General features: G+C 33.2%; 2 long non-coding RNA genes across 5 annotated transcripts in view; one reads left to right on the forward strand and one right to left on the reverse strand.

Annotated features, from left to right (window-relative positions):
* Nucleotides 1–442: 442 nt before the first annotated feature.
* Nucleotides 443–10,079, reverse strand: part of LOC138129655 (uncharacterized) — a 28,478-nt gene continuing 18,841 nt past the window's right edge. For 2 of the 3 annotated variants that reach the window (XR_011159305.1, XR_011159306.1), the window contains exons 3-4: nt 7,769–7,837; nt 5,751–7,681 (exon numbers count right to left, since the gene is read on the reverse strand). This is a non-coding gene — a long non-coding RNA (uncharacterized lncRNA). Of the gene's footprint in view, nt 1,754–1,849; nt 7,682–7,768; nt 7,838–10,079 lie in introns of those variants that run through there. The other variant, XR_011159307.1, reaches the window with a different exon arrangement.
* Nucleotides 1,673–4,045, forward strand: LOC138129657 (uncharacterized). 2 transcript variants are annotated; one of them, XR_011159313.1, is made up of 6 exons: nt 1,673–1,743; nt 1,791–1,973; nt 2,029–2,445; nt 2,503–2,973; nt 3,026–3,288; nt 3,345–4,045. It is a non-coding gene; the product is annotated as an uncharacterized lncRNA (long non-coding RNA). The 2 variants fall into 2 exon arrangements; XR_011159312.1 differs by lacking the exon at nt 1,673–1,743 and having other exon boundaries at nt 1,831–1,973; nt 2,503–2,970.

Raw genomic sequence — 10,079 nt, forward strand, 5'->3', positions numbered from 1 at the left:
ATTTTTTGTTTCGCGAATTTTTAATGTAAGAATTCAGAGTTACTCGCGCGATTTATGTGACGCTGCTTAATCCACCCATGATCGACGAATTTTATTTTATTATTTTTGTTGAACATTAATTTGATGGGGGGATGTTGAATATGTCAAATTCATGTTATCACATACACACATGCGCACCTGTACTCCACAGAACACCTAAGATAAGAACTGATTTCCCTATGTTAAAGGTTGGCAACGGAAAATACAGCGCTCCTGGTAGTCCAGTGGCAAACTAAATGACCGCGGGAAAAATTTGAACGCAACAGTCTTTATAGTGCTCCCTTTTTCAGATATAAGTTTTTTTTAGTTGTCAAGATATTAAAGTGTAAAAAGTAAATTTGGGTTTTCACTTGAAAATCTTAACAATTTTAATAGTAGGAAAATAAAATTAAACACATATAAGTATATTTATTATTTATATATTGAACGAAAAACCGACACAAATAAGAAAAAAATGTAACAAGATAAAACTCTAAAAATTCAAGAAAACAGATAAACAACAAATTAACATTCACTTGAAAAAAGTAAAAAACAAATCACAGTACTATTTACATTTCAGTCTTAATATCCCTCGGATACTGCGGAATACTTCTACTCGCGAATTTACGCTTGTTTGTCAAAACTTCACTTTCACCTGTTTCACAATAATTATGGTCTTGAAGATGAAAACTGGAAATGCTGTCCATTATTTCACCATCTTGAGAATGTGAGGAAGGTTTTTGATCCAAACCTTTGCAAACCGCGGTCAATGTTGTAGACTGATGACATCAACAACTATAAAATCTTCATTTGCAGAATGGTCGTAAGGTTTTGGTACAGAACCGGTGTTTAAACGATCCTTTCTTTCATTCACAAAACTATTGCCTCAAAATGAAGTTCACAAATTTTCCATGCACCAGTTGATGGATTCTGTATATTTACAAGAATACTTCTTTCGGCTAACTCCCACGACTGAAAAACTTTAGTTTACACAGTTTACATATCAAGTATGGCACTAATCTAAACGAAAACTTTCGGGAAATTTGCCAAACATCCTTGGCATAACCCAAAACGAAACACACAACACATCACACAAGATGGATGCTAGTTCGCAAACTCGCAAAGGCGCAAGCGCAAGCTCACAAGAGTCACTAGATGACAAGAATGACATTTGCCTGCGCGGTTTATTCAAAATTCCCCCTCTCGCTCCACGCCCCTTCGGTGGCAACGACACTTTTTCCGCTGCCATTTTGCCAATGCCAGTTTCACCCCCCTTCTGTACTCTGAATAAACCAGTCGTTTACCAGCACTCGTACGTTAATCATTTCGCTCTCCCGAACACCTTCCCGGCCTACGCACATCAAAAGTGATCAAAAAGAATCCAAATCAGAGCAAGCGTTGCAAATTATTATCGGTCACGTCGTAGCAAAATCATATGCAAATAAGCGGTCAAAACATGGGCGTAGACAATTTATGGTCTCAAACGCTACTTAATAAAAAATGATACTTTATGAATTTTAGACGTTGGAATTATAATTGTGAATTTTATTATTATGTATTATAAGATAAGGGAAACAATTTATAAGATAAACAAGAGCAACATTTTACACTTGTAAGAGTAAGTAAATTATCAGCTTTATTGCCAAACGCGACGCCACTGGTACCGAGATGTTTCGTTGAAATGTCACATTTCAAAATTCAAGGTTGTTGTTGTTGACAATTTAAGTGAGTTAACCTAGAAAACAAATCTTCGATTTCGGCAATATTTACAGAAGTTTATTGAAATTGTAAGCAATAGTTATCCCAGAATAAGTTGTAAAATGGGTTTTACCATTAAAGAGAAGGCATTTTTATTACATTATTTTCGAAAGAGGGTGAAACAAGAAAGTGAAGACTGGCCTTACTTTGTACCCCCTTACACTGAAGAATTTCAAGCCAGACGTCCGAACCTGATGGTATTGGTTATCAACAAGTTTATCAATGTCTTAAAATTATAGTGCCTAATTTTAGCGAATCATAATCCATCATTAAGAAGAAGTCAGGTCAGTCCTTAGTTCAAATTTTAGAAATGGTGCAAAATGTTCGACAAATTATCAAGGAACATCCCTCAACTTCCATAAGGCGTTTAAGACAGCAAGTTAAATTGAGTTATGGCAGTTATTGCAAAAATTTTGAAGGAGGATATTAATTTGTTTCCCTTGTGTGTTGCAAGAAATAAAACCTATACATTACCTTAAACAAATTTTCATTATAAATGAATTTTGGCAATCCATTTCACCTGACAGCTTCATAAGTGTTTTTGGAAAACATGAGGGGCGAGTTTGACTCTTTCTGGACCACAATGGAGAACATTTAGAGCAGTTTTTTTGAACTTATTTTTTGACCTTGGAGTAATTTAAATGTTTTAAACTGCTAGAAAAGATACGAGTAAGTTCTCAATTAACCAAAAATGAGAGAATAATAATTTTAGCACTTTTCTTACAGAAAACAACAAAACAAAGAATTATGAAAAATAATTACTTTTAAAATTTTGTAACCAAAGATTACGTGCCTTATGAAGGAATTTTATGTAACTGTGTGTTTTTTCCTTAATCAGTAATAAATAATAATTAATAATAACTTTCTTTTAAATCTATTATTCATGAATTACAAAAATTTATAAAGGCAATTAATAATAGATTTTTGAGAGGTAGGCAACCAACAAAACGAGTGTGCACAGCAAGTATATAAAAGTGTCTGATTAGTATACGACATACGTTTCGATAAAATAAAAGATGAGGTAGCACTCTTGATTTGGTTTCTTGTTGTTGTTGATCACTCTGTATTCACAAGCTGTCAACACGAAATCAACTTAACCTCATTTATGCTTCGAAGCCCTGTTTTGTTGTTTCTTGCGTTCCTGATCTGCTTATTGTTTAAAAAAAAGCTTTTTTCAAAGCTAGATAACTTCCAGTGGTATTACAAAGGTATTGTCTTATTGGTTTTTATAACCTCTCAAATGTTTTAGAAGTAATTGCTAAAATGGTGTTCACACTTGAACAAACTAAGTTCCTTATGACGTCTTGTTACCGCAACAGTGTTAACAGAGACGAGGAATGGACATATAGCGTTCAAGCTTGCAAAGAAGAATTTTTAGCCAAGTACCTGGACCAAAATGTTTTAGAAAAGTCCCTCACAGCTCACATACATCGAATTGTTAATCATTTTGTTACTATCGGTAGTGTTGAAGCTAGATAATTTTCGGTGGTGTTACAAAGGTATTGTCTTTAGGTATCTATTTTTATATTGAAAATCAGAATAATTTTATAACCTCTCAAATATTTTAGAAGTAATTGCTAAAATGGTCTTCACACTTGAACAAAATAAGTTCCTTATGATATTTTATTACCGCAACGGTGTTAAAAGAGATGAGAAATGGACATACAGCCTTCAAACTTGCAAAGAAGAATTTTTAGCTAAGTACCTGCACCAAAATGTTTTAGAAAAGTGCCTCACGGCTCACATATATCGAATTTTTAATCATTTTGTTCCTACTGGTAGTGTTGAAAAGGGGAAATCGTCGGGTCATCCCAAGGTGATGGAAAATGTAGTTGAAAATATACGAGATCATTTAGAAGCACATCCGAGAACTTACTAGACTGTCTCGTCAAATTGCAGTACTTACATGCCATAAAGTTGTTAGAGGAGAACTCGCATTTACATCCATACAACTGTACAATAGCTCCTCCGTAATGATCCTGAAAGCTGCATAAATTATTGTAATTGGTTTCAGAATAATCTGTTCACCTGACTTTTCTGTGTTCAGCTATGTGAAAAGTGAAGTGTATAAATGAGAAATTAATAATTTAAACGAGTTAATAGAAGAGATTACCATCTGTTGTCGTAACATCAAGAGAGTGAGAAGATATTCAGAGCAAAATGGAGGACACTTCGAACCATTCCTTTAATTTATATTGTAACTTTTTTAACTGAATCATTGATGTTATTCACCTTCTTAAGTGTTTAATAAATACATAGTTTGTTGAGAGTGTTGAGACTTATCAATAATGCATTTCATTGATTTATTTTTATTTAATTTGTCAAACTACGCAATAGGCAACCAGTAAAACCAGTTTGTTCTGGGGTTGCATATCGTGGATCAGGCTAATATTATCGATTTCTGGTGAAAGAGTCGGCACACAATCAAAGCCTACTTGGATCCCACAATCATTTATAGACACTCTGAGTTTCACAAGCGATTTACAAATATATATGGTTTGCTATACTTTTTTCTTAAAACAAAAAAGATGTAGGGCCGCGAATACCAAACTGAATCACCCGGTATATCAATGCTTATCAGTAGTTTTTTTATTGTGAAAATATATACAGTGCATTTTTTTTAACTGTTGCCATAGGGAATTGCATGGTAAAACTTATACCCCCTGTTGATGAAAATATTCAAACCATTTTTGGAACAAAGTTGGAAGATTTTTTAAACTATCGGAAAGATTACTATTCAATATCCTAAACTGTCGAGAAAAAGTTGTGAAAAAAATATTTCTAGCGGGCCGGAATAATAGTACGTCGAGCGGCCGCCAGAATAGCGTCCCTGTCGGCTCAACTTAGGCTCAACCAGTACCTGACTATCTCCACTTTTGACACTTTCATTTAAAAAATAGCGAGGTCTCCTGGAGGCTATGATTAAATTAGCTTTTGGAAGGCAGAACATGTAAACATTTATTTATTAAAAAAAACAAACCGTTAACCAGAAATTATTAAAGGAAATGTTCAAAGTGTTTTCCTTCGACTGCTAGACAATGTCCCAAGCGATCTTGAAAATTTCTTCGCGTGTTATTCTCCACAGTTTCTGGTTGACCTCTTAGGCGTTTTTTTTAACTGTTGCCGTAGGGAATTTGACAAAAAACGTAGTAGGGGATATGGGAACAAAAATTAGGATTTATATTTTAATTTATTATTTATTTTAATCATAGCCTCGAGGAGATCTCGCTATTTATTTTTTAAATGAAAGTGACAAAAGTCAAAAGTGGAGATGGTCAGGTCTCAGGTGCTAGTTGAGCCGACAGGGACGCTATTCTGGCGGCCGCTCGACGTACTATTATTCCGGCGCGCTAGAAATATTTTTTCACAACTTTTTCGACAGTTTAGGATATTGAATTGTAATCTATCCGATGGTTTAAAAAATCTTCCAACTTTGTTCCAAAAATGGTTTGAATATTTCCATCAGAACAAAAGTTAACAGGCGGTACAAGTTTTACCATGCAATTCCCTATGGCAACAGTTAAAAAAAATGCACTGTATATCACTGTTAATGATAAAACAAAAGGAAAAATCCCAATTAAAGAAATATTTTAAAATTAAGCCTCCAACTTAAAAAAAGCAGTTGATTATATTTCTAATTTTTAGTTAAGAAAAATTAAAAATATTTAGAAATTAAAAATTACTTTGGTATCTTCGCTCTAAATTAATAAAAAAATAAACAAACCAAAAAAGAAAAAAACAAAAAAAATAATTCTATTTAAACCATAAAAATAAAAATTAATTATTCTAATGCGAACAAACCGAAAGATTCTTCTAAATCCATAAAATTCTCTTCACCCACTATCTATGATATTAAAAATAACCTTACCACCAACTAAAGGAACACCAGAAACTCCCAAAGTTGCCTAAAGCTAAATTCCCAACACAGACTCATGCAGTTCTATTGTGTTTTATTTAAATTTAAACGCTAAAAACACCATTATAATTATTTTATTCATTTAACAACGGTAATACAATGGCAATACAAATAAAAAAAGACGTCTGTGCCATCAACAGTCTATTCATCATGGCTGGTAACAGTTTCTGGAGTTGAACCGTCAATAGTGTAAGTCAGACTAACTTTCCCTTCTTTAGTCATATGCAAACCCATAAGAATTTTCTTTGTGACATTTTTGTAGTTGTCGAAGCTTGATTCATACTGTCGCTTTGTAATTTGAGAAAGAGCGGCCTCTGATGATTGGTCGGCAAATTTTAATTCCACAATCAAGCCAGCTTCATTCAAAATCATAAGCAAATCAAGATGAGGAGGTCTTCCTTTAGATTTTCTTTGGGAGATGCTTAGTTCACTGCGAACTATATAATCTTCAACATTATATGCCAAAACAAAGAGAATACAATGAAATTCGTCCTCGTTTTGGGGCATTATGGCTCCATCAAACAATTTAGAGACAGCCTTTGCATATTCTTTAAATACATTTTTGTCTTCTTTTGTTAGCACTGATTCTAATGCAGCCAAATAACCCTCAATATTTTCATTTAAAAGCTGGTGTTTCTTTGAAAACAATTCTACATCATAACATTTTTCCTCAAACAACGTCCTAATTTCTCTATTTGGAATCCCAATGGTGATTTTTTTATTATCAGTGCTAGTGCGTAAAACATTCAAGTATCCATTTTCGGTCAAAAATTGGAGGAAAAGATGTGCATCTGACATATGTATAGATTTAAGTTTTCGATGAACCAAGTTGATTAACGCAATTATGTTTTCTTTCGCAAATTTTTTAATGACCTTTATTTCGATCTCTGCTCCATCAATAAGATCTTCAATCAATTTACGAATGGGATTATATCCAAACAGATGTTTTAGGTAAGTGATGCTGCCCGAGTCAACCCAGTAATTCTCAAGGCATGGTTCCTTCATTCCGTGACTTCTTCTCAAATAGTTTAAAACTGAATAACAGCTATAAATGGCATAGTCCCCTTTATCTTTTGAAATCATTAATTTATAACCATTGTACCACTTTTTTACGTCCTCATTATTAAAAGGAGCAAATTCTTCTTTTTCAAACAGACTCTTCACTTCTGTATCTGTAAATCCAAAATAAGGAGAAAAGTCGGGGTCTCCTAAAAACCGAATATACTGGATGTTGTTCGCGTCGCCAGATAAAACTTCTGCGACGCGGACACAGGCGTTTATTAACCCTCTGTTGAGATGTTCGTTGTTTTTGAACGTACTGGACATGAGGCAACTGATAACATCGATGGTTTCCTCCAGCAAATCATTATTTGAAGTTGATTGCTTGACGATGGTGTTCATGATAGGAGAATCGAATTCATCGATTAATACATAAACGGGTTTGTTATGGTACACATGTAAACAGTGAGATAAGCGCTTCAATCCATTAATCACATTATTTCGACTTAAATTTTCAGAAGTTTTCCAATACTTCTCAAATTCTTCAATACAGTCCACAACCTCCAATTTCGTATCTGACCAAGAATATTTTCCATCGATCTTTTTCACAAGATACTTATGTTCATTAAATGCCCAGTGAATGAGTTCCTTTAATGATTGAAGGAATTGATCTTCAGTTTTACCAGTGATATGTTTAAAGTCCACGTGTATGACAGGATTCTCTTGGCAGTACTTATCAAAAAGAATCCTTTCCTTTTTCCATATTTTTAACTGATTGTCTTGGAAGAGTTTTTTGTTCCCTGTTAGGAATTCTTTCACCATGTCCATGTTTGTTGATTTCCCAAAGCGGCGAGGCGCCAAAGTTACTATCACTTTATCTGCTTGAAGAAAGGCTTTAATAAATAGCGTCTTATCCACAAAGGCGACAGTATGTATAATTTCACTAAATGATTGTGTGGACAAACTACATATTTCCTTTGGTGATGTGCTCTGAAAAAATAAAAACATATATCACATAACTATGCAAGAACAGAAATGCTACATAAACAGGTATGAGACTACATTTATTAAACTTGCCTTTCTTTGTACCTCATTTGCACTTCCTCCTTCCATTCTTGCTCGTTTTTCTAGATGATAACTCATCGGCTAGAAACAATAAGAATAATGTAAAACAATCTGGAGACCTAAATATAATACAAAATAGTTATTTATGATGTAAGTGTTAAAAGTGAGATTTTATTTTGTAAGTGAGGTAGATTGGGAAACGAGCGCAGCGAGTTGACCAACCCCACGAACAAAATAAAATCACTTTTAACACTCTCGTGTCAAAAATGGATTACTCCCTAGAATTCGAACTTTTAGGGAAATAACGTTTTTCATGTTGTGTGTAACTAGAATTTTCAAAAGTTATTTTGATGCCTAAGGTTGGTTACTTTGAATTGAGAGATTAAATCCAAATAAATATGCCGCCAGTAACCAAAATTGATTGTGAAACGAAAAATCATCTATTACTTAGCAAGAAATTAGTCATTTGCAACTGTTACAATTAATTTGCTGTTACATTTTTGGGATATCTTTTGTTTGTCGCCAGAAACCACATAGCCTCCAACCTAACCAAATTTATGGCAACCTAGTAACGAATATCCCTAAATCCTAGGGAGTAATCCATTTTTGACACGAGAATATTTAAGTTCAATGGACAACATTTTATTTTTTAACCGCCAGGTTTTTTTGTTTCAATAAAAAATATAGGTATAAAAAATACGAAACACGTGTTCTTTATTTTATTTTTCATTTTTTGTAAGTATTAATTTTTTATTTCAATTTTATATAATTTGAAAAAATAGGCAAATTAAAAAAAACCCAAGGAAATGTCAAAAAACGCGTTATTGTTTTTTAAATATGGCGTAGCCAAACTATACCTCATTTTTCCTATCGTTCGTATTTTTCAAATATGTAACTCGAAAATTAGTACATAATGACGTATTTGTAAACGCTCGCAGCTGACGTAATAGAACAAAATTCAAAAAAATTATATGACATAATTATAGAGGTATACTCTTTAATAAAAAAAAACCTCAGTAACGTTCAAACTTAATTTTTTTTATGAAAACGGTCGAATTTCGACCGCTGGGCGACCTCTAGTTATTTTAAATAAACAACAAAAGCAAGCATATCTTTTAGATATAGCTGTTCCAAATTCACACAATATAACACAGACATATAATACAAAAATTAATAAATATTTAGAACTCTCCGTTGCTATGAGAAATCTTTGGTGTTTAGAAAAAATTTCGATTTTACCATTTATAGTTATTTATGGTATAAGTGGGTTATTTAAGATATTACCCACGAGAGGTATTTGTAACCTACGAGGGCTTGCCCGAGTAGGTTATTACCTCGAGTGGGTAGTACTTAATAACCCACGTATGCCATACAACGTTTTATCCAATATTCCAAAATTTTTAGATAATGACATTATTGATGAAATTCTGCTCCCGATGGGTTATGAACGTTAATAACCCACGGTGCTAATGGCAACGTGGGTTATGTATGTTATAACCCACGGTGCAAATGGCAACGTGGGTTAAAACAACAGACTAGTTATAGCCCAGTTTACTCAATTAAAACTAACTAGTAAAACACGATATTACTATTGAATGTTGGATAAAGTATAATTTCAGCAACAGGAATAGTACCGCAATCTCTTTTTAAAAATTTAAAAATTTTGGACTTAGAGAACACATTGGTGGTTGAAATTCAAAAAGGTATATTATTATACTCATGTCACATCGTGAGGAAATTCCTTAACATTGACACAGAACATAAAACACAAAAAAGTCAAAATGTGGAGGCGAGACGCCGGTAATTATGTTGATAAGCACTGCATTATTACTTGATAGTATTATCCGTAATAGTGTATGTACTCCGGCAAAATTGCCGTGCCGCCGGGTGGAGGTGGGATACGAAAAATACTATTATTTGTTGTATTTTTCATATTAGATAATGATAATCAACCTTGGTTTAAAGGTATAGATGTAGCAGAAATATTGGGTTATGAAAAATCAACAAATGTTATAAATGAAGACGTAGGTGTTGATTTTAAAAGAAAATCGATACAGTCTTGCTTTGTCAGATACTAAATATTCGAGTCTATACTCAATTTCATATAAATGTACATCTAAGCAAGCCATGAAAATCTGATTTTCTGTTGGTAGTAAAGTTAAAGCTAGTGACTTTGACTTTCAAAGTTGCTTGCTCTGCGCGAACCCGATTTGACTAATTTTTCAGTTTTTGTCCATTTTAACATTGCTGATTTTAAAAGCAATGTTACGTCTTTTTACTGATTAAATTAAAGTAATTCTTATTTGTTTTTGTCTTTGTATTT

The sequence above is a fragment of the Tenebrio molitor genome, chromosome 4 (genome assembly GCF_963966145.1).
Source record: "Tenebrio molitor chromosome 4, icTenMoli1.1, whole genome shotgun sequence".
In the NCBI taxonomy this organism is placed as follows: domain Eukaryota; kingdom Metazoa; phylum Arthropoda; class Insecta; order Coleoptera; family Tenebrionidae; genus Tenebrio; species Tenebrio molitor.